Genomic DNA, 27,353 nt, shown 5'->3' with positions numbered 1-27,353 from the left:
AAGTCTTAAAAACTCAAACTTCTTTCCTAACTTCAAATGATTTTTTCAAAATCATCAAGGAAAAGGGCAAGAAATCCAGAGTACTCTTAGTTACTGATCTCTACATTCGCCTTTCACAACCATCCAAGGAGCAAAGTGTCAAGCAAAGGTAGAAACATTTCTATCCTTGATCCAAATCAAGAGGCTGTTCTCCCTTCTGAGGGGAAGGGGGGTCCCTTAGCCTATTCCAGTCCTTAATGCTGGGTGCATGGTTGGGAGACCTTAGTGAAAAAGCAAGAGTAAAATGTCCACGAATAATGTTTTCCCAAAACCCCTACTGGAAATACTATCGAGCGCTAAAGAGTGCTCCAGAGCGCTCGGGACTGCTTCCAGTCCCATGCATGGCATTTTGGTAAGCAGTAGGCTGGGGGTGAAGTGCACTTTTAAATAAAATGGTTTTACTCTGGCATGCAGACACAGAAGATCATTTTCTTCTAAAACAGAAATGTTTCTTATGAATCTCAAGTAAGAACAAAGTTTTCCTAAGTTAAAAATAAGATATTCTCTTGTTAAAAATTTAGATAAGGGTGTTTGCATGATGAAGAGGTGTCATTTTCTATTTGAGAGTAAGCTAGCATGCAGCTCACTCCCAAGCGCTCGAAGCCATTCCCAAGCGCTCGGGAGTGCACGCATGCCATTGCATTTCACTTTCCCGGTTTTCTCTGTTTTCTGAGCTTCTGCATGCATGGATGTGTAATTTACTCTTTTAAAATTGTAGATCGGTTTGTGCAATGGCAATGATACATGACTTGAAAACTCGAGGTCCCATCTCAGTCTTTCAAGGCCTCTGCTGAGCCAGTGGTCTGCTTAATAGTATTTCATTTTGCAGTCTTTACATTATGTTGTGTCAGTACTAACAGAATGTGCAGGTGGGGTTCAGACACTCCCAAGCGCTCGAGAGTGCTCTCGAGCGCTCGAGAGTGAAGCCAGTGAGCTATGTTTCATTTCCTGTTATCTTGCTGTCTTTCATCACATAATCACCCCCCTATACACGTGCACCGGCATACACTGTTATTTGGCATCCTATTTGTGATTAACAAACACTGCAAGATTTGGTCAGTAACACTCCCAAGCACTCGAGAGTGCTTTCGAGCGCTCGAGAGTTGATCCAGTGGCAGTTTACACTGCTTTGCCATCATGCATGTGTCCATCATCATTTCATCACTCCTTGTACACAAGCACCAGCATACACCTTCTATTTGCTATACCTGTGGATACCTGCTACATGCTTAATGAAACAAAATCCCTTTGAAAAATCCCACAAATGTTTAATAGAGACCGACATCGCGTCGGGCGAGGGGGGTGCCGTAAAATCCTTTCCCCCTCGTAACATGGCTTCCGAACCCTCGAATGATCTCTGGTTTTTCAATTCAAATCAATCAATTTTCAAATCAAAAATGGTTTCTCGGGTGGCGAACCATAAATCCGGGTGGCAACTCTTCAAATTTCTCAAATCGATTCGGTGGAGCGGTATGTGTTTTTCGGACCGCCCCGATCTCACCCGGGGCTGTGGTAGCCCACATATACCTTGGCACTGTGCACCATGAACGAACCGAGAAGGCTGTCGGGGGAGCTTTCAAGCTATTTCTGCATATCCCCTAGCAGCATGAAAGCCTGGGAGAGGGCTAATGCAGTCCCCTCGGAGTCCACGCTATCTCTAATGCTCATTGGGCGGTTTTCGTGAGTAAGTTTGGGAGCCCAAACAAGGGATGGTGCATTTTTGTTGAGAGAGACTCTCACCCACAGTTGATTCCAAGTGTTGTCGTTTATCTCAGTGACTTGCCTCGACTTCCTCGGGAGAAAAGCCAGGAGGAGGGTCAGATTGAGCGGGCCCATAACGACCGTGTAATGGAATAAGACTTTGAGAACCTCCACAGCCTTGAAGGGCGCCACGGGCACGAACAGCACCACGGCCCCTACCACAGCTGGGCAAGTTCAGAAGGCTACTAAGGTTGATCGGCTGATTGGGTTGATCCATAGCTAGAATGCCCGGAGGAGAGGGAGTATAACCATTGGATAGTGAGGTGGATGCTTCTTCAGCTAATTTGATTGGCTCGTCAGGAATTGGTGGAGTATGAGATATACTGTCTCTTCCTTGAACGAGATTCAAGGAAGGGGCTTGAAGCTCAGGAGTGTCCACTGCACGAGTACGTCGATCAATAAAACCACTATATGAGACCTTGTAGCTTAGGAGCACTTGAGCTGCTCTTGCTCGGCCAGCAAGATGAGTACCTTGTCCGTTGAAGGCCAATGCACGGTTAATAATAGTCACGTGGACTTGTGGGGTGATTAAGGGCTAAGTTCTAGGATGATGGAAGGCTAGATTGTGTGCTTGAAGTAGTCTAGGAATGGGTTGTCAATGGTCATTAGGCTTAAGGGCTAAAGATGGTGTAAGAAAGCATAGCTTTCTAGGAGAAAATAGGCACACACACACACACACACACCTCTCTCTCTCTCTCTCGGCCTCTCTCTCTCTCTTGTACTATGTATGTATATATGGATCTATATATTTATATATATATGTGTGTGTGTGTGTGTGTGTGTGTGTGTGTAAGACTAATCATGTTTAGGTCCAAGTAGCTTAATGAGTCTAAGGGAGAGTAATGATGATAGTCAAGGCTTTCAAGTGCTAGACATTACCCAATGGTCAATACTTCCCCTAGAAAGTATATATAGTTAGCCAGGCATACTTAGGTACTAATTGGTACTATTAGGTCTAGGAGGAAAAGGTAATGATTAAAGGTAGGCTTTCAAGTGTAATCTATTGTCTAATGGTTAAGGCTTTCCTAGAAAGGCTATATATGCATATAGATATGATTATGGTAGGCTCATTTACACATAGCCATATGTACTTAGGTATAAGTAGTCTTGCTAAGCCTATGGAAAGGGTAATGATTATGGTAAGGCTTTCAATGACAAAAACATTGTCCAATGGTTAATTCCTTTCTAGAAAGTGTATATATGTACATATTCATGATTAGGGTAGGCTATTATATATATGTGCCTACAAAAATCTAGGAAAGGCTTCTTATAGGTCAATAATAGGTTCAAGGCTATTACTTATGGAAGAAAAGATATGATGATGAATCATGGCCTTCTTGATGTGACAATACATAATCACGGTTGTTTGGAAGAACAAACTTGGTCTTGGTCTTGGTCTTGACTAGACAAGTCCATGGTAGCACTATTTTCTAGACAATAGGAAGTCTTATTTTTATTACTCTAAGGATAAAAATTACCCTATAAACTATTATTCAATGGGTAAATAGGTAATGATGAGAAAATATATTCTTAGAAGAAGTAATGATGAGTAGTAAAGTCTTGAAATGACTAGTCATGAAAGTGAAATGATTTCCTAGCCTAGGGTTAAAAAGGTTCAACTAAGGTATAGAAAGGTTCATTAGGTTCATCTAGGGTTAGGAGAATGTCACTAGGTTGAATGGGTACTTAGATTTCTCTAACTAATCGCACTCAATCCGAAGCAATCAAGCCACTGAAGGATCAAGGTGGTGAGGCCCAGGGGCCTTTGGTTCATTTTATTTTCAGTTTATACATGTTAATCGTAGGATTTTGATTATCTGCTAACTGTATAGTCCGGTGTGAGTAAGAACATCGGCTGGGTCATTGATCTATCGGCCGGTACATAGAACCAGGAGGATCCCTCGGCCGTGACATCTATTCACCGGCCGCGGGATCCATTTCCCTGGGACATATTTGTTTTATTCTACTTTCTGATGCATGTTTTATTTATTGCCTCGGCTCACCTTATTTACTGTTAAAAATGGCTAAAACTAGATTACGTGTTAGAATTAAACCAAGCATGAGTTAATCATATGTTGAACAACTATGGGCCGGTCTCATGACTGGGCAGAGAGGGGTGCCTAACACCTTCCCCTTACTGTACTTTTGGCTCCCATACCCGAAATCTCTATTTGTTTTTCCTAGTTTTTATAAACTAGGTGGCGACTCTATTTTAATGATAACCGCTATCGTGTGACGATGTTCCTAGCCATGGGAATATCCACAATCTTGGTTTATGAAGTAGAAAGCAAACAAACAAAAAGATAATTAATCTGTATGGCGACGCCCCGCTCTGGGAGGTGTCTATAGTTTTTGGCGACTCTGCTGGGGAATTGAGAGCCATGACCAGAAAGTTTGACATAAGACAGACACATGTTTTATTTAATTCATCTATCATATGCATCGAGCGGGCAACCTCGTTGAGTTCACCTAATATCCCGGCATGTCATGGGCTATGTTAGGGGTTCCAATAAACTCCACAGTCACTCGTACCTAGTGGTATATCAAAAAGGAAATCACCCAATTGTCGCTTATGATGGGCTAGCAAAAGGATTGGTGCCCTTTGACATTGGAGCACCCTTGAGACTACCCAAACCTTACACATGTTAGAGAGCCATAGAGCTTATCAAAATAAGGCATGAACCCGCAGGTTAAGGAATTTTCCTGCGTTTTGAGCTCTTTCTCACACCCTATTGTTGTAACATCTCTTTCTGTGCAGACGGGTTGGGATTTTCGGTCCAAATCCTAACCCTAAACGGCCAAGTGATGACTTACAGGTATTTTACTTTTAAAGTAGGCACGATAGGTAAGCCAAGAAAGCAACCATAACCAATTTTATACTCTTACAACACCCGAAGTCACGCCAAACAGAAGTCTTTGCAACCATCCCATCTGTCATCTTCGCCTATCAAAACATCTTCACCGCAACAATCCCAATCACTTTCGAGGACTTCGCGATCATCTTCTCAACAAACCCGATCGTCTATCAAATCCCAAGCTTCACCAAACAATCCTCCCACTCCCATGGCAGACAATGACGCCACTATTGTTGATTTACAAGCTCAAATCGCTACTTTGCTAGCAGAGAAAGCAGCAAGAGATGCTGATGATGAAAAAAAATTGATAGAAGATGAGAATCCTCTTAAAATAATAACAATAGAGAACCCTGAATTGGCCAAACAAGTCAAGGAGATCAAACATGCTCTAGCCCGTTCACAGGGGGACCAAATTCTAGACTTTTGAAGGACTATGTCTCTTCCCAGATTCACATTTGCCTGAAAGATTCAAAATGCCAAAGATTGAGGAGTTCAATGGAACAAGCAACCCTACCAGCCATGTTCGCCATGTTATCAACACCTTGAAGCCAATGGGCTTGAATGACGAGCTCATTGCTCAATTGTTTCAAAGGACTCTCACTGGAAGTGCTCTCGATTGGTTCCTCACTATGGAATTTGTACATTATCAAACTTGGCCCGAAATTGCCAATGCTTTTGTCAAACAGTACACATATAATCTCCAAATTGAGTTGACCTCCTAAGATTTGAAGATGACCAAGCAGGAGTCGAACGAAGATTTTGTTACCTTTGTGGCTAGATGGAGAGAAAAGGCTGTCAAGATGAAGAACCATCCCTCCAAGGAAGATCAAGTGAGAATAGTTGTCAAAAATTTGCAGCCTAAGTATCTAAAGCATATCTACACTCAAGCTATAACCGATTTCAAGCGCCTACATGCTACTGGGTTGCAGATTGAAGAAGGGATCAAACTGAGACTCATTGGGAAGGAAGAAGCTTCTCCATCCTAGAAAACCTTCCCAACTCGCACATCTCATGCCTCCGTAAACACCCTTAATCTGGCCTTGCACAAGACACTTTCCAAGCCAGCCCTTCCCGAAATTCAAATCGGCCTCGCCGCAACTTTAATCCTCTCTACATGACTCTCGCCCAAGCCTTAACCATTCTAAGCCGTTAGGGGCATCTCAAACCTCTGAACTAACCACCTCCTCAGCCACCTTATGGCCCAAACCATGACCCTAACAAGTAGTGTGCCTACCATCAACACTCTAGGCATGAGACAGACAGCTGCATGCGTCTTCGCCATGACATTCAAGATCTCATTGATAGTCAAACCATAAAACCCCCACAGCCTGATGCACAAACCAAACCACCTAACAATACCGAACCACCTCAAAATATCAATCTTATAACTTTGTCTCACAGCCTTATATATAATCCCAGCCAATACATTGTCCAAAGCACCAAAGCCAAGCCAACTCTAACCTTTGATTAGGGGTCATCTGCTTTGGCCACTTTGTATGGCAGCCTTGGAGCTTGTTCACGAGACAAGAGCTTCATCCTTGGTGGTCACTATCGAGTGCTTGAGGTATGTCCTTCTTTCCTTTTTCTCCTTTCTCACGTTGATTTGTCTTGGTACTGAATCTGTTTCGTTAATCCATTTTTCAGCTCTGGGCTTTCGAGCATCTTCTCCAGTTTCCGACTGACATAAAGCATGAGGATTCAAACTGTGTACCTCGCTACGAGCAATGGTTGATGGGACAACGAAACCCGTGGTCACCTGTTTTGAGCCTTCCCGAGTGATGGCGAGTTTTGGACCGAGTGACGGTCGATCAGGTACCTCTTTTCTCCTTTCGTATTCCTTGTTCATATCTTTGTACCATGGATGATTTGACTTCGTTTGCAGGTGCGGTTCGACCCTTGGAGTAGCATTTCTGAAGACGCTCCTCTTGCACGTTCCAAAGTTTTGGACCGTACTCGCAGCTTGCTTGAAGATCCCTTTTGTCGCGCTTGGTACTTAGGTGATTAAGTGGCTAGCCAGTGGCACCCACGCATTGAGGCGCTTCAGTTTGTTCCTCCTCCTCCTTCTCCTCCGATGTCAATGAGATCTACTTCCACAATGTCCAAGGAAGATTTGAAGAATGCTCGGATCAGAGATTGGGCGGGCTTGCTTCTCCAGGCAGGTGACTACATGGAGTACTACCGTCTTTTCTTGGCTCCAGCTGCTACAGCTCCTCCTATTGCTGCTGTTTGGCCGTGGGCCCCTTCTTTGTCTCCTTCCACTCTGATGATGGAGAAGAGGAGTGCTTGGTTCTTGCTCCTTGTTCGACCCAGCTTTACACACTACTAGCTGGAGTTTCCCAGGTATCATTTTATTTTTGATTTTGCTTTGTCATTGTATCCTGTGTTCCAGTGTTTAAAATACTTGGTTATTTGCACAGGTGCTTGCTGAGATTGTACAGGAATGGTTAGGTGCCTATCAGAGTGCTGAGGCTTTGATTCGGAGACAGTGTCGCCGGATCCTTGAGGTATGATCATCCCATGTGTTCCTTTGCTTTGTATCCCTTCTTGAATTTGAGGATTTGTGTCCTTTTCAGCTTATGGCCAAACGGGTTCCAGCTGCTAGTGGAAAGGATGTGGGAGCTAGTGAGCAGTCCTTGTCCATAGCTCGGAGATTGTCTCGGAGACACCATTGTGATTAGCTTTAGGATTTTCTCTTTTCCTATTCATAGCTAGCAAAGAGACAAGCAGAAACATGTATTTTGTATGGTGAAAGCAACCACAAACTTTTATTGAAATGAGAAATGCCCTTCAAATGCTTTGGGTATGCATGTGATAGTCAGAACATGGCTTTTTGAACAAGTAATTGTTGTTTTCTAGAGTTCGGAGGCATATAGAAATCCCTGTGAATATGAACTATCAGCCGAGGAATTGATCACATGGCTGAAGATTTTATGTTGCGGCCGATGCATCTATACTTCGGCCGTTACTTCCATTTTCCAAAGGGAGCTGGATTTTGTTCTAGTCAAGTGGCATCTTTTTATACTTATTTTATACCTTTTGCTTTTGTCATATTTTATAGCCTCATTGCCAAATTTGGGAATCTTTTGAGATATCTTGTTTATTGTGTAAATGACTCTTAAGTCAGAGGGGATGAACAGCAATTCTCATGTCTTTTGTTATTGTCAATTCTTTGAGAAAAGTATACTCATTTTTTATGAGCTCAATACGCAGGGTTAGCTATGCCTATCATTGAGTGCAAACTGCTTTGATATTTTTCCTTTTCTCCAAATGTTTGGGCCGTATCTCAATGTGAGATTGCCTATGTATCCCAATTAGAGAATCAGGCCATGGACGTAGTTCCAAAATCACCACCTTTGAGGTTGGGTTTCCACTCTTGGTTCTTCTTTTACATGCTCTAAATTTTGCCTAGGTTACCTAATGGAGGTTGAGTTCCTAGCGAGCTTTCTTTTGAATGCCTTAACTTTTGCCTAGGCTGTGCTTTTGCAATTTTTTTGTCCTAGAGGCCTTACTCTTATTTTTGCTTGGGCGCTTAGGTTACCCAAGGAGCATTTCTCACAAGAGGTTTTTTGTGCTTTGGGAAGGAATTTGACAGAGATATTTTTCCGAATCTCCTATTGTGTTTATACTTTCACGATGGGTAAGCTAACCCTAAGTGTTCTCACGAAGATAGCGCCTTTTTTCTAAGTTTTGACAAAACCTAGTTTCTTAAGCAACTAAAGTTCATCCCTTCTTTCTTTTTGTCGGTGACACAAAAAACTTGATTCCTTAAAGTTTCCCCTTATTTGGCAAAGAGACTATAGCATATGGCAATCGCAATTAGATTATTGAATAAGCATAGTTTAGAAGATGAAATAGAAATTCACTTGGCAGAAATAAAATGCCCAAACAGGGGCCCAAAACATGTCCTAGTTTGACTTAGAAAGCAATGTTTAATGTTCTTTGCCATGTTATGACTTCTCAGCTACTGCAGCATTTCGGGGCCATTTCCTCTGCCTTCTGCAACTTTATACTCTTTTCCACCCTCTTCTTTGCCAAACAGAGCCTTTAACTGGATCCATCTTTGAAGTTCGCATGGTGGCTATGTTTTTGAGACATGAGTAGTCCCCAGACGGAAATGTCCGCCCAGGTTACTTCTCGATTGGTTGCGCAGTCATTAGCTACTTTCATTTGATCAAATAGCGACGCCAAGTCTGCCCATGGGTTTGGCTTAGTCTCTGCTTCCCAAAAGAATGGTTGCGGCTCATCCTCCCATAAGTTCATGAGGGATTCAGACTGCAGCATGGAGACATTGATGTTTTCGGGGAAAGTAACAGATGGCTCTGATTCTTCCTCATCCACAATGTAGTCCAATGGATCAAACTCGTTACTCGCCATCTCTTCTTCCTCTAGTTCTGGATTCCATGGATTGAGGTTCATGTTGCTGTACAGATTGTCAACAACAAAGTCATTGAAATGGGAGAAATCAGGGCGAATTGGAGCAAGTTCTGGCCGTTCATATATAAGTGATCCTTTTAGGTTGCTATTCCTCGGCATTTATCATAGGCAAGGAGAACATGTTGTAAGGGTCATCCCTTGCTAGAAGCTGGTACACATCCGAGACCGGATCCCATTCCCATTCAGGAGCTGTTTGGGGGAGTTTCATAGTTCTCCTGTTGGTTTTCAAACATCATGTACAAGGAGAGTCCGTCTAGAGGGTCAGCTCAGATGTTTTCCTAATCAACTTCCCATGCGGGTTCAAAGGGTGGCTCGACAGCTCCTTGAAAGTTGGCTGCTTCAAACTCCTCTCAGACAGAGATCAGGTTTTCCCATGTATTCTCCCATTCTTGGAGAAAGTAAAGGGCAGTTTCCTTGGGGATTTTGACAACAGGTTTTGGTTCAGTTGCGGGAATGATGAAGAGAGTAGGGTCAAAGTGTAGACACCCCAATCCAGGCCTCAGAGGGTCTTTGGATGTCCCAATGATGAAATAAAAGAAACAATACCTTTGAGAGCTTGAATAAAGGACTTCCTTAAACCAAAAGCCCAAAAACATCCAAAAACCCAGATAAACCCAAGAAACCCTGGACTGAACCTAGAATACCGCACAGAACACTTCTACATCGAGCAGCGTAATAAAACTCATTACGCCGCGCGCAGTCATAAGGTTAACCGCACAGCATTTTGTGGAAAAGTTCTGACTGGCTCAGTGAGATGTCGGCCACGCCTGTATTGAGCCATAGCTGAAAAATGGCTTGGCTGAAAAAGCACATCTAGCCCGCCAAGAAAACACCTCCCTCATCGGAATTCAAAATCCATGGCCTTTTTGCCTATAAATACACCTTTCCACTCAAGAGAAAGGGGTCTTTCCCCCTCTCCCTGAATTTTCTTTCTCTCTCATGCTTTTACACCCATTCCTTATTCCCAAGTCTTGAGAAAGTGCTCCAAAAAACATTCTCAATGCCTCCCTTTTCTCAAAATGCTCCATTTTTCTCCTCACCATCAAAGTTAGTCTTTTACTCACTTTGAGATCTCACCCACCAAAACAACCAACAACCACTCACACCCATACCCATCCTATCTCGTCCGATCTCATCCTTGTTCCTCCATCAACATCCGCCTTTGTTTAAGCTCAAGATCAAAGGTAAAAAAAAAAACAAGTTTCCTTGGGTTAGGCTCAGTCCTGACCCTAAGGGAACTTTTTTGTAGTTAGGTTCACCCTTTTTGGTTAAATACTGATTTAAAAACCATTTTTGAAAACAAAAGCAGTCCCTGTGCAGGATATACCACGCCGTGCGGCGTTCTGGTGCATCGCACGACGTAGTATGTTAAAACACATGGTCTTTCATTAATCTCTGTTAAACTGCATGGATCATGGCCGCTCTTCATCAGGCTTACTTATATTGCTGAAATATTGTTATCAGTAGCTTCAGAATAAGACCATATCTACAATCCATGTTTTATTTCTTGAATAAGGTCTATTTACTTTCTTAAATGATCTAAATACACCAAAACTTGTTTTATGTTCATGGCTTGAAGAAAGAGGTACTGTTTTGAAATAAAGCAATGGCTGGGTACTTTCTGATATCTTTAAAGAGTCACGCACGGGATATCGGTAGTGTAGACACCCCGATCCGGTTTCCCGATCGTTTTACTTTGTTTTTCGGTTTCTTGTTTCCCCGATGATGAATCAGGTCGAAAACAGTCTCGAGAACTTGGAATGGCTTGAGTTTGGCGTTTGTGGAAACCCATCCTTAGCCCTGAAAACCCTTGAATCCAAACCTAGGCCTCAGGTTTTATAGTCGTGCGACGAACTGGAACACTCGCGCGATGCTTTGTTTGCCAGGTGATGGTCAAAGTCAAAGTTTTGACTATTGACCCTCGCAGGGTTAGCTTGACCCTCGTGCGATGGTCTCACTGTATCGCGCGATGGTCAACACCTGTCATTTTCACCCGGATTGCGTGGTGGTCAGGGGGCTACAGGCCTATGTGACCCCGTTTCGTCGACTGAACAGCGTTCTGGGGGGCTCCCCTTGCACCACCTCAACCCCATTCTCCCATCACCTTTGCCACCCCACTTCTCCACCAAGCAATTGTGACCAGCCTTGTTGGCTAGTTGCATGGCCTTGTCTAGCCACCAATTAACCCATTTTTCTATAAACCCCTCCCTCATCACAGAAGCAAAGGGTAGCCTCAAAAATTGCATTTTCAAACCACGCCTTACTTGCATTGATGATGTATCGGAGTCTGACACTGAGTCTGTTGAGTCGTCTGAGTCTAAGTCTAGCTCTGAGTCGGAGTTTGTGCCTCTTGTCCCTCCACGTCATGGCTTTTACTTTGAGTTTGATTCCCTTGTACTTGGCGACCCTGCAGGGTCTTATGAAATGAAGGAATCCTCTTCTGACTACTTGAATGATCTTTATATAACCTGTGTCGACCCCGACGATGAAGGGATAGATTTCGATGAGGACATTCCCAAGGAAATCCGTGCCCTCATCGAAAGGGAAGATGAAAGGCATGCTCAGCCGTTAAAAGAAGAAATAGTCTTAATAAACTTGAAAGACGAGAATGATCCCCAAATGGTTCAGGTGGGCTCCACTTTATCCCCAAAGGAACATCATGATTTCAAAGAACTGCTCTCAGAATTCAGTGACGTTTTTGCGTGGTCCTATCAAGACATGCCCGGCATCGACCCAAAAATAGTGGAGCATCGAATCCCCTTGCTACCAAATGCCAAACCTGTGAAGCAGAAATTGAGGCGAATGAGGCCGGATTGGGTACAAAGGATCAAGGAGGAGGTCACTAAGCAGATCGACGCCGGTTTTCTTATGGTCTCTTAATACCCCACATGGGTTGCCAACATTGTCCCAGTTCCTAAAAAGAATGGACAAATTCGAGTGAGCGTGGACTTCAGGGATTTGAACAAGGCAAGCCCCAAGGACGATTTTCCCCTACCACATATCGATGTACTGGTCGACAATACGGCGGGCCACGCCCTGCTGTCATTCATGGATGGTTTCTCCAGATATAACCAGATTGCCGAAAGACCGTGAGAAGACGACTTTCATCACTGAATGGGGGGCTTATTGTTACTTGGTCATGCCGTTTGGTTTGAAGAATGCTGGTCCTACCTACCAGAGAGCTGCTACGACCATTCTGCACGACATGATGCACAAAGAGGTTGAGGTCTACGTAGACGACATGATTGCTAAGTCAAAATTTTGGGAAGGGCATGTTCCTGTATTGAGGAAGTTTTTCGAGAGGCTCCGAAAGTTCCGCATGCGTCTCAATCCACAGAAATGCACCTTTGGGGTCACGGCAGGCAAGATGCTCGGTTTCATGATCACTTCGCGTGGGATTGAGGTCGATCCATCAAAGATCAAAGCGGTGCTTGAAATGAAGCCACCAGAGACTGAAAAGGGAGTGCGAAGCTTTTTGGGGAAGGTTCAGTTCATCAGCAGATTCATCGCCAAGTTAACCTTAACTTGCGAGCCGATGTTTCGTCTACTCAAGAAGGACACCCCGTTCGTATGGTCGGACAGATGTCAGGCGGCCTTCATGTCCATTCAGAGTTATCTCCAAAACCTGCCTGTCTTGATGCCACCGGTGCCCGAAAAGCCCTTGATTCTATACTTATCTGTGAGTTCTACATCCATGGGATGCTTGCTAGCTCAAGAGGGTGACCAGGGAGTTGAGAAGGCCGTTTACTACTTAAGTAAGAAAATGGTTGGGTCCGAAGAGCGCTACACCGCCTTGGAAAAAACGTGCTGGGCTTTGGTTTGGGCCTCTAAGAAGTTGAGACACTACATGCTGGCTTACCCAGTGAAATTGATTTCTCGGATGGATCCACTCAAGTATCTGTTTGAGAAACCAGCTCTCACTGGTAAGTTAGCACGTTGGCTGCTCCTTTTGGCAGAATTCGATCTCGAATACGTCACGAGAAAGTCGGTGAAGGGGCGAGCCATTGCTGAGTTTTTGGCTGATCACCCTGTGGATGGACCGGAAGATGCAGATTTTGTGTTCCCAGACGAGGAAGTGCTAACGGTTGTCGAAGACGTTTGGACTCTTTACTTCGATGGGGCGGCCAATCAGAAGGGATTTGGGATCGGGGTCTTGCTAATCGCCCCTGATGGTTCTCATATTCCGCTTGCATTCAAACTTAACTTCGATGTTACGAACAACCAAGCTGAATATGAGGCCTGTATCGTGGGTATGGAGGCTGCACTCACGCTCGGCGTAGAAAGGCTCGAAGTCATCGGGGACTCCAATCTCGTTGTATCTCAAGCCAATGGGGACTGGAAGGTGCATGACGAGGGGTTGAAGCCTTACCATCAGGATTTGGAGGGGCTAATTCCTCGCTTCAACAAAGTGACATTCACCCACATCACCCGTTTGAAGAACCGGTTTGTCGATGCACTCGTGACCTTGGCATCCATGGTCGAATTGCCTTTAGGAGTCAAACTTCGCCCAGTTTTGATTGAACAGCAGGATCGCCCCGCTTATCAATACGTCAACGCCATCGATGATGTTGATGATGGCCTACCCTGGTACCATGACATATGGAACTTCGTCGAGAGTGGCTTGTATCCGGTCGAGTCCTCTAAAAGGGATCAAATTGCGTTGCGGAGGATAGCCGCCCAGTACATCCTTTGTGGGGGAAAGTTATATAGGAGGTCTCATTGCGGAATGCACAAGCTCTGTGTCAACGGGACCGAGGCCGTCAGAATCATGGAAGAGATCCACGAGGGGGTCTGTGGCCCTCATATGAGCGGCATCATGCTCGCTAGGGAAATCTTGCGCCAAGGCTATTTCTAGTCTACTATGGAATCTCAGTGTGTGGATTACGTGCGACGGTGTCACAAATGCCAAATTCATGCTAATCTAATGCATGTTCCACCCTCTAACCTATTTGGCATGACTTCGCCTTGGCCTTTCTCTGTATGGGGCATCGACGTCATCGGCATGGTTAGACCGTCTGCTTCATATGGTCATAGGTTTATCCTCATGGCGATAGATTATTTTACCAAATGGGTGGAGGCCGAACCTTATAAAACCCTAACCACGGTTCAAGTCGCTCACTTCATTAGGAAAAACATCATCTACCGATATGGGGTTCTGCAAGCGTTCGTATCAGACAATGGGAGTCATTTCAAAGGCAGGGTCCTGGAGCTCTTCGAAGAATTCAAGATCCAAGTCCATCACTCAATGGTCTATCGTCCCCAAACAAATGGAGCAGTTGAAGCGGCCAACAAAAACGTTGAGACAATCATCAAAAAGTCTGCAGAGTCCGCCAGGGACTGGCACGAGCAACTGCCTTTAGCTCTTTGGGGTTATCGAACGTCGATTCGAACATCAACAGGGGCAACCCCCTATTCCTTGGTCTACGGGATGGAAGCGGTTCTCCCTATAGAGCTTGAGGTACCATCTTTGAGGATCATGGTAGAATCGGAACTCTCGGAATCTGAATGGCTCAGTGGGAGATTTGTTGAACTCATGCTTTTTGATGAAAGGAGGCTTCGGGCCCTGTATCATGTTCAGGGGTATCAACGGAGAATCGCCCGGGCTTTTAACAAAAAAGTGAAGTCTAGAGACTTGGTCGAAGGAGACATGGTCACGAAAGAGATTCGGGCGCCAGTCTTTGACCCCCGCGGCAAATTTTGACCCAAGCGTTCCGGACCTTACATCATCAAGACCATCCTTTCTGGGGGAGCGGCTCAGCTCATCGATCTCGATGGCAACGAATTCAGTTCTCTGGTTAACCTGGATCAACTCAAACGATACTATCCCTGAGAGAAGCTCGTTGGGCCGAAAACCACAAGGGTGGGCGGTTCCAAGCAAAAATTAGAGCAAGCCTGCTAGACCGAAAACCTGAGAAGGCGGTTTAGGCAAAAATAAATAGGCATCAATCAAAGCTCGCTAGGCTGAAAACCCAAAGTGGCAGCACTAGGCAAAATTTAGAGCGTAAAAGGAGAGCTAAAATACTCGAGTGAACCCTAGCCTGAACTACGTGCTGACCTGGTTCCCTGAAAAGGGATACGTAGGCAATCTCTCTGTGAGATTCGGTCACAATCCATCAACTTGATCCATGGTTTCCTATTACCAGAAGTTGACTTGATACTTGGGTGACACGGCGATTCAACACTTGGATCAAAAGGGGAAAACTCTCGAACTTTCATTTTTATTCAAATTATAACTTCTATTACACAGGCTGAGCAGTCTTAAAAAGAGTAAAACATGAAAACAAAATAAAGTGCTCGAGGCCTTAACAGGCTCACAGTTTATTCTAGATCATCAGGGTTCGTCAGAAGTCAGTTGTTGTTTTGCCTGCTTGCGATTTCCCTTCTTAGCCATGTTTGATATCGGTGCGTAAGTTCCGTACTGAAGTCTGGGTCAGCTCCCCCGAGTTGCCTCAAGCCCCAGTTGTGCTCATATCCTCTCAGATTTCGGGCAGTGAAAGCAGGGACTTGGAAATCTTCAGTCCCGGCTCAGTGGAGTCCTTGGCTCATTCCTAGCTGACGAAGGATGCGTCCGGGGATGTAGAACGTGAAAGCGGTCAGCCCAGCTATCACTACTCTCTCGAAACCTGCAGAACTCAAGGCCATGTTTGGAATATTTAAGGCTTCATGCCGCCATGTGATCTCGTTCGGTAGCATTTCCCTCATAAATGCGCACCATTGATGCATAGACATTTCCGGATAGATCATACCCCGCTGATGCATCCGACCGGGTAGATGAGGCCAGCTTGCTTCCGGTGCTGTAAGCAATCCCAATTTGTCGGATAACCAGAGCTGCATGAGTGGAAAAACAAGTGGGAAGTTACATAAAGCTAGAGAGAAAAGACAAGTGATGAACTTCGATATAGCCTTAGCTGAGAGATGAGGTAAAAACAGAATGTGTGAAAGCCGAAAAAAGGTGAGCTGAGTGAGAACTAAGCTAACCTGCAGTAATAGTGGACTACCGCCGAACACGTCTGTTTGGCCGGAAGAAACCAAATCCAAACCTATGCGTGTCCAGAACCAGTGGTACCACGTTTCTTCGGGCACCCATTTGAGCGGCGACGCTCACCAGCATGGGGTTGACTTGCCCATTCGGAGATACCAGTAAATAGGCAGCCAGCACGCCGATTGCCAGAGCAAATCGACGCCGAGCCTGCACGGCTATATTCTCTATGTCCCCCTCTGGCCCATACCACTCCATTAGGCGCATGATGTTGATTTGCCCTCCAGTTAGCAAACTTTCGGCCGCTCCTCTAGTAATATCAAGACTTGACTGTAGGAGTTTTGGCATATTTTTCCTATAAGGTGACACAACTATCACGCTCGAGGCGACTCCTTGGAGGTATGCCTGGAATTCTTCCACAGTTGGACACAGCTCATTAACCCCAAACCTGAACACGTGATCCTCTGGGTCCCAGAATTGTAGGGCTGCCCTCAGAAATTCAGGACGGACCCTCACATTGCGGAGGAAATGGAATGCAGCCAGCCCGTGAAACCGGAATGACAGCCAATCCCCGGCAACAAAAGCCGAAAGCCATGGGCTAATCAAGGCCGGAAGGTTATTTGCCATTCTGCTTCTCGTGGGATTCTCAAACTGCGGGAGGGATGCTTTCCATTTGCAGAGCATTGGCCTCTTTATAGACAGAATGCATAGAGTGTTGTCCTTTCCCAGTGTAAATATACATACAACGTGGCATCCTCTTCTCCAAAGTGAAGACACCTCTGCACTGTCCCTGAAGTACTTTGAGCAATTAAAGGGTGATGACAAGGCTTGGCCGTCCTAAAAATCTGAAACGGTCAAAGAGGGGTGGCCTGGCACGGGCCGATCATCGCGCGATGGTACCATTCAATCGCGCGAGTGACCTTAGTCCACTTCATCGCGCGATGGACTCAATGTCTCGCGCGATGGTTTAGCTTGCATTTTGACAGATTGCACCAGCTACTGTCCAATTTTGGTCGCTTCCTGTTCCAGGGGTACTTTTGCAACTTTTATGATTCCGGCAAGTCACTATGAGCATATGCAACTATTTCCAAGCATCAGATTCGAGATTTCGCGTTTAACAAGGTTTTTGAACCCTCTGTGGCCCGTTTCAAGGCCAAATGATCATTTCGGGAGTTCGAAACTCGGTCCGAAGGTTCGTGCCCTTTTACCTCAGGCCGTACAGGTCATGGCGGCCTAATATGATTGTGCGGAGGTGTCGGTTTCAGTCCGGGACATAATGAGTCATGTTTTTCCATCTCGTGTCCGTTTTGTGTCCTTCGTAAGGTTTTCAGGCAATTTTGCGTTTCGGGATGTGTTTCTCGAATCTATCAGCTCTCGTAGGTCATTTTGTATATACATGACCTCACGGAAGCATCCCTTTTATCCAAGTTGGGGTATTTTAGGTTTTGACTTGTGAATGTCCAATATTTCATTCCCTTGTATCCTCGTATCCTGACCGTATCCTGGGGTACATTTTCGTTTTTCTCTGAATTAGTTTTGTCCGTGCGTACGTGTGCGTTTGTGAGCAGTCTCGGTACATTATCAATGCAAGCATGGTATTAGTGGCAAGCGTTTATTTATTCTAAGTTCATTACAAGAGTAAAATAAACCGAAAATGCAAATTTTGTAGCTAAGCCATAATCTATCCATGTCAAAGTAAAGAAGACTACTGTGCGTGCGGCGCTTCGGCCGCTCAAAGTCATCATGTCAACGCGGGCACACTCGCCCATCAAATCAAAAAGGCACACAGGCCCCAAAAACATGTATCAAGTATCAACGAAGGCACTCCGGCCTTCCATCTATCTAGGCGGGCGCGCAGGCCCAAAAAGCAAAAGTCGAGAATGTGGAAAGAGAAATGAGGCTTCTTAGTAGCCCTCAGTCCTCTCCAAACCAATCACCATCTCCGTCGTCGCCGTCGTCGTCGTCTCTCTCTCTAGGATCCTGTCTAAAACCAGGATCCTCAGCTGAGTCGTCTGAGCCGCTGCTATCAGGCGCCTCCTCGTCTTCTTCTTCTTCTTCGCCCTCCTCTTCCTCTTCTTCCTCAAAATCCTCGGGCAGGATCAACCGCTTCTTGCGGACCGGCTCATCTTGCGAGGGCCTTTGGCGCATCTTCAATTGATACCTTTCCTCGGCGCGCGCCACGGCCTCTCAGGCCGCCTCCTCACTCGCAACAGGTGGCTGTATGCCCCGTGTCTGTGGTCTAGTAGTAGGTGGAGGAGCAGGAGTCCTGCTTGCTAGCTTCTTTTGTGGAGGATCTCTGGCACTTTTTCTCCTAGGAGCCGCCCGTCCCTATGTCTGCATTGTAAATTTTCGCACATTTAGTATATATTCTATGTGTTGTATGTTTGCAGGCAGGTACAACCAATTTCAAAGTTAACGGCAATTAAAGTATACTATTTATCGAGCAAAGCATGCATATGTCAAGTATCGAATGTAGGAATGTATTGTTTCTCTGAAAGGTATACCTGAGATCTCTGAGCTGCCGGTGGTGGGTAGCGCAAGTCCAAAGGCAAGCCACTTGCCGCCCGCCTTATCACGTTCTCCAGTGCAAGCATACGCCGAACGGCCTCGTTCGCCCACTCATTGGGCACTTGCAAGGATAACTTGAACATAAGCAATGGAGCAATAATCCGAGATTTTATGGAAGTACAATAATGAAGGCTACAATGCCTTACCGACACGGTGACAGGCGCTGGCTCAACTCTGGCAGGAACTAGGTGTAGCTCAGCTGGATTGCCCTGAGAGTCCACCACTGCTATATGCCATGACAACTCAGGTGGCCCACCTCTCACAGGCCCGCTCGGACCACGTCTTGCACGGCTCTCACTGCTACTCTACCTCACAGTGATGGCTCTCCTCTCCTCAGCAGCCCCGCGAGCCTGACTCCGGACCTCCCTGAACTCTCGTACTCTCAGCAGCCCCGCCAAGCGCTCTCTCTGGTAAGCTGCATAGTCCATGCCGGGACGCAGGTAGCATGTCAAGTCGGTGTCAGGCCGCGTGAAGATCTCTAGCTCGGCCAATGTGTACTCCCCTGTGTGTGAGGCCCGTGGTGGAAGCGGTCCGGGCACCTGGAACCCTGCATGGCCAAGTGACTGGCGTGTCACTCGGTCACCCAAGTACCACTGCCAACCAAAGGCCGACTCCAGCAGCACTCTGCTCGCCGTCACGACCCTACTCCTGGCCAAGTATTCAGGCTCTGGCTCTGCCACTTTCCAAGGGTCCCACTCTACCTGCACAAGCAAGCAATGCAAGCGTCGGTCAGCGACAGCATTAAAGCGATAAAAAGGGATGCATATTTCCATTTGATAAAGTCATGTCATACCTGTGAGGGTCGGAGCTCGTCTAGGTATATCCTGAAGCCGCTCAGGTCACCTCTCCCTCGTTTCTCTCCCATATTCTTCTTGCCCCAGATGTGAGCACGTGAGAGGATCCCCAGGTCCAGGCTCTTTGTCACTGGACGGCACATGTTCAAAACCTCATAGGCCCAGAGCTGCACAGTTATCAAAGTTCAAATCATTAGTGCAATGCAGGAATATTTTTGAGCAGTTCATGTATTCAAATAGATAAGTGCATATTGGAAATGCGCTTCACTCAATTATGATCATACCTCCCAAATCCGCCAGTATCCACCAGTGCTCATCTCAGTCCTCGACGAGTCCCCCATAAAGCCATATTCGGGTACAAGGTAGCGCCTCTCCAGTCGAAGCGTGAGGCCGTCCTAAGATCTCTCAGTGCAGGCAAGTACGATAGGTGGACCTTGCTACGCCTATTCGGGTACAAGGTAGCGCCGAAAAGGTACAACAAGTACGCCCGGGCCATCTGCTCCGCCTCCAGCTCGGTCGCCACCTCCTTTGCAAGGTACCGGGTAAACTGTCCGTATCTCGCCATCCCCTCTTCAACCTTGGGCACCTCTCCCAAGAACCATTCCAGGGCCGCCTCGTCCTCCTGTATACCCGAATCAAACGGGATAGGGTCACCCCCAACCCGCAGGCCAGTGATCGTCGCAAAGTCGGTAGGCTTCACCGTCATCTCCCCGAGCGGTAGGTGGAAGGTGTTGGAGGTATCCCTCCACCTCTCTGCAAGCGCAACCAGAACCGCATGGTCATTTCTGGCTGGAGTAAGGGTCTGTATGAACTCCCCGAAGCCTGCCATGTCCACCAACTGCCTCACCCTCTCCGGCAAACCCTGGTACAACGCCAAGGAGCTGCAGGCGCCCCCGAAACCTTGAATGTCCCTCTGTCTCACTCTCTCTTGTAATAGACACGAAAATAAGCAACAAGAGATATATATCAGCATGTGAAACTTTCATTCTCAAATTCTAGGTAATCAATGCAACCTGGCAGTAGATGGTTGGTTCAAGTTATTATGTCTCATGAACGACATTCAACGTGAAACTATGTTATCGTCATTCGAACCTATTTCAAAGGAATACACTACGTTTCTCGGTATTTAAGCATGTGCATCGTATTAAATTTGCAATCACAAAAGGAAATGAGGGATTCTCAGAAATTTACCTCAGCCCAGCTGCTCGAAATGTGGGTATTGGGATCTCTCAGAACAAGCTCGGGGTCGTACTCCGCCTGCCGTGGCCGGTATGCCGCAAGACCCGATGGTACAAACAAATGAAGAGCTGGTGGCCTGTACCCCTCTGCTGAAAATGGAGCGCGAGTCAAACCCTCTGCCTCCGACACCGCTGTCACCCTGGGCCCACATCCCCTCGATCCAACTAGCTCCTCGGCCTCCGCATCCCTCAGAACCTCCTCCTCAGCGGCTCTCGCCCTTTCGGCCCTCGCCACAACCTCTGAAGCGGCTATCACCCACTCTCGCTCCTCTCGAGCCTCTAAAACAGCGGCCCCAATCATGGGATCCTCCTCAAGAAGCTGGGCTAGTCTCTCGTCACTCAGGAACTCCACAAGGTCCTGTCTCGTGATCGGTCTGTGGCCCGATGACGTGGCTCCCGACCGAAATAGTACCTCCTCCTCAGGAACCCCGGTGGTCTCCTCCTCCTCGGCCACTACGCCCTTGCCCTTCACCGGGTCCCTCGGCGGGGTCTCGCTCGGCCCGGTGTCATCACCACCTACGCCGTCACCACCGGCGCCACTACTGCTGGTATCTCTACCAAAACCACCACCAATCACCACCGAGCCTTCTACTGCCATGCTCGGATCCAACGGCTGAACAACAAGACCCACGGCCCCGACCTCCTCCGTCGCGCGATGGTCTGACTGCGTCGCGCGATGATCGCCTTCGCTACTAGTTTCCTGCATGCGGCCCTGTTCGCCATCGCCGCCGCCCGTTACCTCTGCACTGGCATCTACAGTTGCCCCCGCTGGCGGCCGATCCTCTGTTTTGACCACCATTAGTCTTCCTTCGTCCTCCGGACAACCAACTACTTCTCCACTACCCGGATTAGTGCTGTGGTCCGCCATGGATGATGGTACACGTGGTGGTTTACTTGCTTTTGGAACGAAATCGAGGGTTTGGAGAGGAAAACTTGAGAGAGAATAGAGTTAGGGGGAGTTCGAAACTGCTGTGAGCGGTTTCGGAACGTCCCCGTCGATTAAAAGGAAGAAGGACGCCATGGGCCGGGTCTGGGCTGGTTGCAAACCCAGACCCTGACGAAAAACCATCGCGCGATGGTATGACATCCTCGCGCGACAGTCGAGTCGGGCCGTTCACTAAGTTTAGCCTGGGGTTCAAGACCGATCATGTGTATCGCTTTAAGGATGGCCCAGGAGTCTGGCCCGGGCCTCGCGATTGATTTTAGGATCCATTCGATATGTCCTTTATTTCAAATCAGCGACGATCCATCCGTCCAAATATCAATCAGCGACGATCCATCCGTCCGATTATCAAATCAGCGACGATCCATCCGTCCCATTATCAATCAGCGACGATCCATCCATCCGATTATCAAATCAGCGACGATCCATCCGTACGATTATCAAATCAGCGGCAATCCATCCGTCCGATTATCAAATCAGCGATGATCCATCCATCCCATTATCAATCAGCGACGATCCATCCGTCCAATTATCAATCAGCAGCAATCCATCCGTCCGATTATCAAATCAGCGACGATCCATCCGTCCGATTATCGAATCAGCGACGATCCATCCGTCCCATTATCAAATCAGCGACGATCCATCCGTCCAATTATCAATCAGCGACGATCCATCCGTCCGATTATCAAATCAGCGACGATCCATCCGTTCGATTATCAAATCAGCGACGATCCATCCGTCCAATTATCAATCAGCAACGATCCATCCGTCCGATTATCAAATCAGCGATGATCCATCCGTCCGATCATCAAATCAGCGACGATCCATCCGTCCGATTATCAATCAGCGTCAGTCTATCCGTCTGAATCCAAAACAGCAATCAATCTGCTCACCGATCCATTGGTGCACGGTATTTGTATATACTTGCTTGCATTTCTCGTTCGAATCGGCTTTTGGGTAAATCGGATGGGTGTCTAAAAATCTTTGACGTTACCCGTACCAGCCAATGGTGCTCCGTGTGCCGTCAAAGAGGGACTACTGTAGACACCCCGATCCGGTTTCCCGATTGTTTTACTTTGTTTTTCGGTTTCTTGTTTCCCCGATGATGAATCAGGTCGAAAACAGTCTCGAGAACTTGGAATGGCTTTGAGTTTGGCGTGTGTGGAAACCCATCCTTAGCCCTGAAAACCTTTGAATCCAAACCTGGGCCTCAGGTTTTATAATCGCGCGTTGAACTGGAACACTCGCGCGATGCTTTGTTTGCCAGGTGATGGTCAAAGTCAAAGTTTTGACTATTGACCCTCGCAGGGTTAGCTTGACCCTCGCGCGATGGTCTCACTGTATCGCGCGATGGTCAACACCTGTCATTTTCACCCAGATTGCATGGTGGTCAGGGGGCTACAGGCCTATGTGACCCCGTTTCGTCGACTGAATAGCGTTCTGGGGGGCTCCCCTTGCACCACCTCAACCCCATTCTCCCATCACCTTTGCCACCCCACTTCTCCACCAAGCAATTGTGACCAGCCTTGTTGGCTGGTTGCATGGCCTTGTCTAGCCACCAATCAACCCATTTTTCTATAAACCCCCCCCATGCTTCATTTCAAAGGGTTACAAAAACCTCTTCTAAAGAAAGAAGAAGAAAAGCTTAAACATTAACATCCCACATTACACTCACCCTCACATAATCACCCTCCAAGCCTCACCACCTCATTCAAGCCATCTCCAATACACTCAAGCAAAGGTATAATACCTTTCTGCTCACTGTTCGAACCCCTGAGGGGGGCTGGCAGGGTCAAGGCTGGTAATCAATACCAGTTCTGGCCTTAAAGCTAGGAAGGTTTCAAGAACCGTTACCAGGCACTCCCTCGCGCGATGGTCCCACATACTCGCGCGACCGTTCGGTCTGCATGAGATTGGACCACGTGGGGAAGGGATACTGGTCTTTAAGCTTCTCATTGTGTTCATAGTTGCTTTCAAGTCTCTTAAAAGTATTAGTTCACTGCTTTGCATGTTAAAAATCATAGTTTAGCTTAGTTTATAACTTCACTTGGTTCGGAATGCTCTTGGGATGCTCTTGAACATATCTCAGAGCCCTAAGCATGCAAAGCAATTCCTGGAAGTCCAGTCTGAACAATCGAGCGCGTGTATCAGTCCCTCGCGCGATGGTTCTCTGTTTTCCAGGGACTGCCCTTGCATGAACAGCTTGGCCTTGGCCTCTGTTTAGACACCCCCACTGTTTAGGGGTCGTGTTTCCATAATATTTCCATCTGCCTGTTGTAATATTGTTTACTTTCAAGTACTCATAAACTGCTTGGTTTGCACCTGGGTGAGCACTGGTCCTTCCAGAGCCCAGAAGGGGGTAAAATTCAAACCATTGGTAGGGCATCAACACTCGCACGAGTGTATGGTTGTGTCGCACGACGGTTTGCTTGCATGCAGATGAATTCACGCATGCAAGCTGGCTGTTTGTTCGTGCCAAAATCATACACAGCACTGTCTTGATGTATGATCGATGTTTTGAACTTTATTCCATTTATTATTCGTTATCTAGTCCATCCATGCCATGTCTTTTCACATCCTGCAAACTGTTACAGTTTTAATCCCCGATTAACTGTTCCCCCGCCCTAATTGGCTAAAAATTGATTGATCAAACAGAATCGCAAACAAATATTTTTCGCAAATGCCTAAATAGAGACCAATCTCCGGATTGGGCAAGAGGGGTGCCATAAAACCCTTCCCCTCTCGTAACCTGGCTCCCGAACCCAGATATGGTTATGACGGACTGGTTCCTTAACTTTTTCAAATCAATCAGCGCGGCAAGTGCTTCGAAATGCGGTTCCTTGGGTGTCGGACCTTCAAACCCGAGTGGCGACTCTGTATTTTGCAAGCGCTTGCTTCCTCGCTCGCGCTCCCTCGATCTAGGCCCTTTGCGTTTTGGAATCCGAAAATTCCTGGGGCACGCTGCCCACAGGTAGTACCGTGCATTGTTATAAGCACTGATGAAAGTCTGATAGCGGTTCAAATAGACCGCATGGCATATCATAAGGCCGTGCGCGGTCTTATGATAGGTCGTGTCGTGTGGTTCTAATCCAGATAGCCTACTGATCATCTATTCCATTCTGTATCATATCATTTGCCCACTATTTCTGTACAGACAACACCACGTGCACGTTAATGTGATATATCTCCCATGCCCCTTCCCTTCTTATTTGTTTATTAAAGAGTTTCATTTTCCACAAGATGTATGAAATTTTCCCCCTTTGAAAATGTCTAGTAGAGACCGGTTTTACAGGGCGAGTGGGGTGCTTTTCAACAAACCTTCCCCATTCGTAACGTGGCTCCCGACCCAAAGTCACAACGTTTTTTGCTAGACCAAAAGCCTTTTTCAAATGAGTTCCCGATTTCTCGGATCGTCAATCTCAAAAATCCGGGTGGCGACTCTCGAACGCGCGCCGGTCGGGGAGCCCACACAAAGTTTTGAAGGGTTGAATCATTTGTAAAGGTGATTTGGTTAATGCGAAAGGTGTTATTATGTTATGGCAAGGGATTTGAGACAGTGTTTGGCTTATCTGGTGGGGGAGCTTCAACAACCTTATTATCGATGAGGTTTTGAATCTCATGACGTAGGCAGATATAGTTATCTGTGGTATGACCAGGCATTTGGTGATAGTCATAGTAGACGTTGTGGTTGAGGTTTGGTGGGAGAGTTTATGGTGGTGAGAGTACTTTCAAAACCCCAAATTCAACAAGCTTCTTGAGCAAGGCAGATCTAAGGGTGCTGAATTGGGTGAGGGTTCGGTTATGGGATTTTGGTTTTTCGGTGATTTGGTTTACCTCCGCCGGTTTAGCAAATGAGGTCCCAGCTTGATTGGCATTTTTCAAAAAGGACATTGCTATATCCAGAGTACACCCTTTTACTCTTTGAACTTGACTCCTTCTTTTCCAAGGTTTCGTCTCTCAAAGCTTCCTCCACTGCCAATCCAAAGTCATAGAAGGTTTCAAAATTTGGGGCTGCCTGAGAGAGAACCATGTATGATGTAAAGGAAATTGTCAAGTTCTAGGTAATGATTCAGATTTGTTCTTTCAAGTTTGGCTTGTTTTGCATTTGCGCGGCCTTGGCTCTCTAACTCTTCACATAGTCAGCAAAGCTTTCCTTGTCACCCATCTTTGTACTTTCTAGCTCCCTCGTTGTCATTTTTAGATCCACATTGAAATCTTATTGGGCAACAAAAGATGTCCTAATATCATCCTAAGTCCTCTTCTTAGATGGTTCGAGGGTAAGAAACCATTGTAGTGCCGGTCCAGACAGTGACTCGTGAAACAACTGTGCCATGGCTTCCTTTTCAATCCCCCACATGGTGAGAGATCCAACATATCCCTACAGGCAAGCCTTTGGATCAGTGGTACCATCGAACTTTGCAAAGTCTATGCCTTTGAACTTTTCTGGCAATTTGGCATTTGGAAACAAGCATAGTTTTGCTCATGTCTATCTCCCCTTTTCCAAGCCTTTTAATTTTCTGAACGGACTCCTCCAGCTTACTAATTTTGGCAATGAGGGCAGCCATGTTAGGATCCGCAGTTGGGGTTTATTCTTTAGGTTGTTCAGATTGTGGGGGAAACCTGGTTTGCAGCTTGTCGCTGATTTCTTGCATGGTCTCCGACATCATGAGTATTTCTTTTTGCATTGAAGTAACAGAGGCTTTGAGCTGCGCATCAACATTGGCAATGGACTGTGTAAGCTGGGTGTCCAGAGCTATCATGTTTTGTCTGATTTCTTCCATTCCATTTCCCTGGTTTTCCTTGGTCAGCCATTGGTAAAGGATCTTCGAGTGGTATTGTTGTTAGTGGTTCTTGCAATGTTTCAACTGACGATTGCCCTTCTGCAGTACCTCAACCTCAAACAACTAAGTTTCCCCCACGGTGTCCGTGCGAACCAGTCTTCGGAGCGGACAAAACTAATTGGGTACAGCCTCTTCTTACAGATGACCAATGTTTCAAAACTGGTAATGAAGCAAAAAGGAGCGACTCAAAACTAATCATGGAAGATTGCCCTATTACCTACATGCCTCATAGAAGCTGAACCTAGGACCTACCGTGACCCAAATCTCACTTAAAGGCGTTTGTACAGAGATTTTTGATAATCCGGGTAGGTACTGTCAGGCAGGTTAAATTCTGCCAATTTTGGGGGAACCAGAGCCAATCTCCTTATCTTGACCATCCGAGACAGAGCAATATGATTATTAAGATCCGAATACGCACACTTTTAAGGTTAGTTTTGAACCAAGGTAGCCGTTCGGGCACGGCAAACACTGGAGCTATCTCAAACCCCATGTATTTACGATCTCCTAGACTGACCGGCGAAAAAGGTTTTATTATAAGGTTGCAACAATCCTCAGAGTTTTTTTTTCGAGTGCATCCTTTGTTAGAACAACAAATTCCAAGAGATGTTAAAATGAACCAAGTATTCAATTAATTCTTATTCAAAGTTTCGATTTTAGACTTGGAATAACTTAGAAGAAATGTCGTGATACTATGGTGCCATTAACCGGGATGGTGTAAGTGACATGGCATGGCATCACTGCATAGCTTCTAAATTTTTCCTCACTTTTCTTTGAATCTTCGATTAAGCATTAGTCAAGGACTTAGTAAATTCTGATTTCCCAAGGTCTCAGTGTTCTAAGGACTTATGAAGTTTAGACAATGTACACCAAGGTGCACGACTCTTCATTGGGTGTTTCCAAC

The sequence above is a fragment of the Rhododendron vialii genome, chromosome 2a (assembly GCF_030253575.1).
Source record: "Rhododendron vialii isolate Sample 1 chromosome 2a, ASM3025357v1".
NCBI classification, from domain to species: Eukaryota; Viridiplantae; Streptophyta; class Magnoliopsida; order Ericales; family Ericaceae; genus Rhododendron; species Rhododendron vialii.
Note: the sequence above shows the minus strand (reverse complement) of the source record.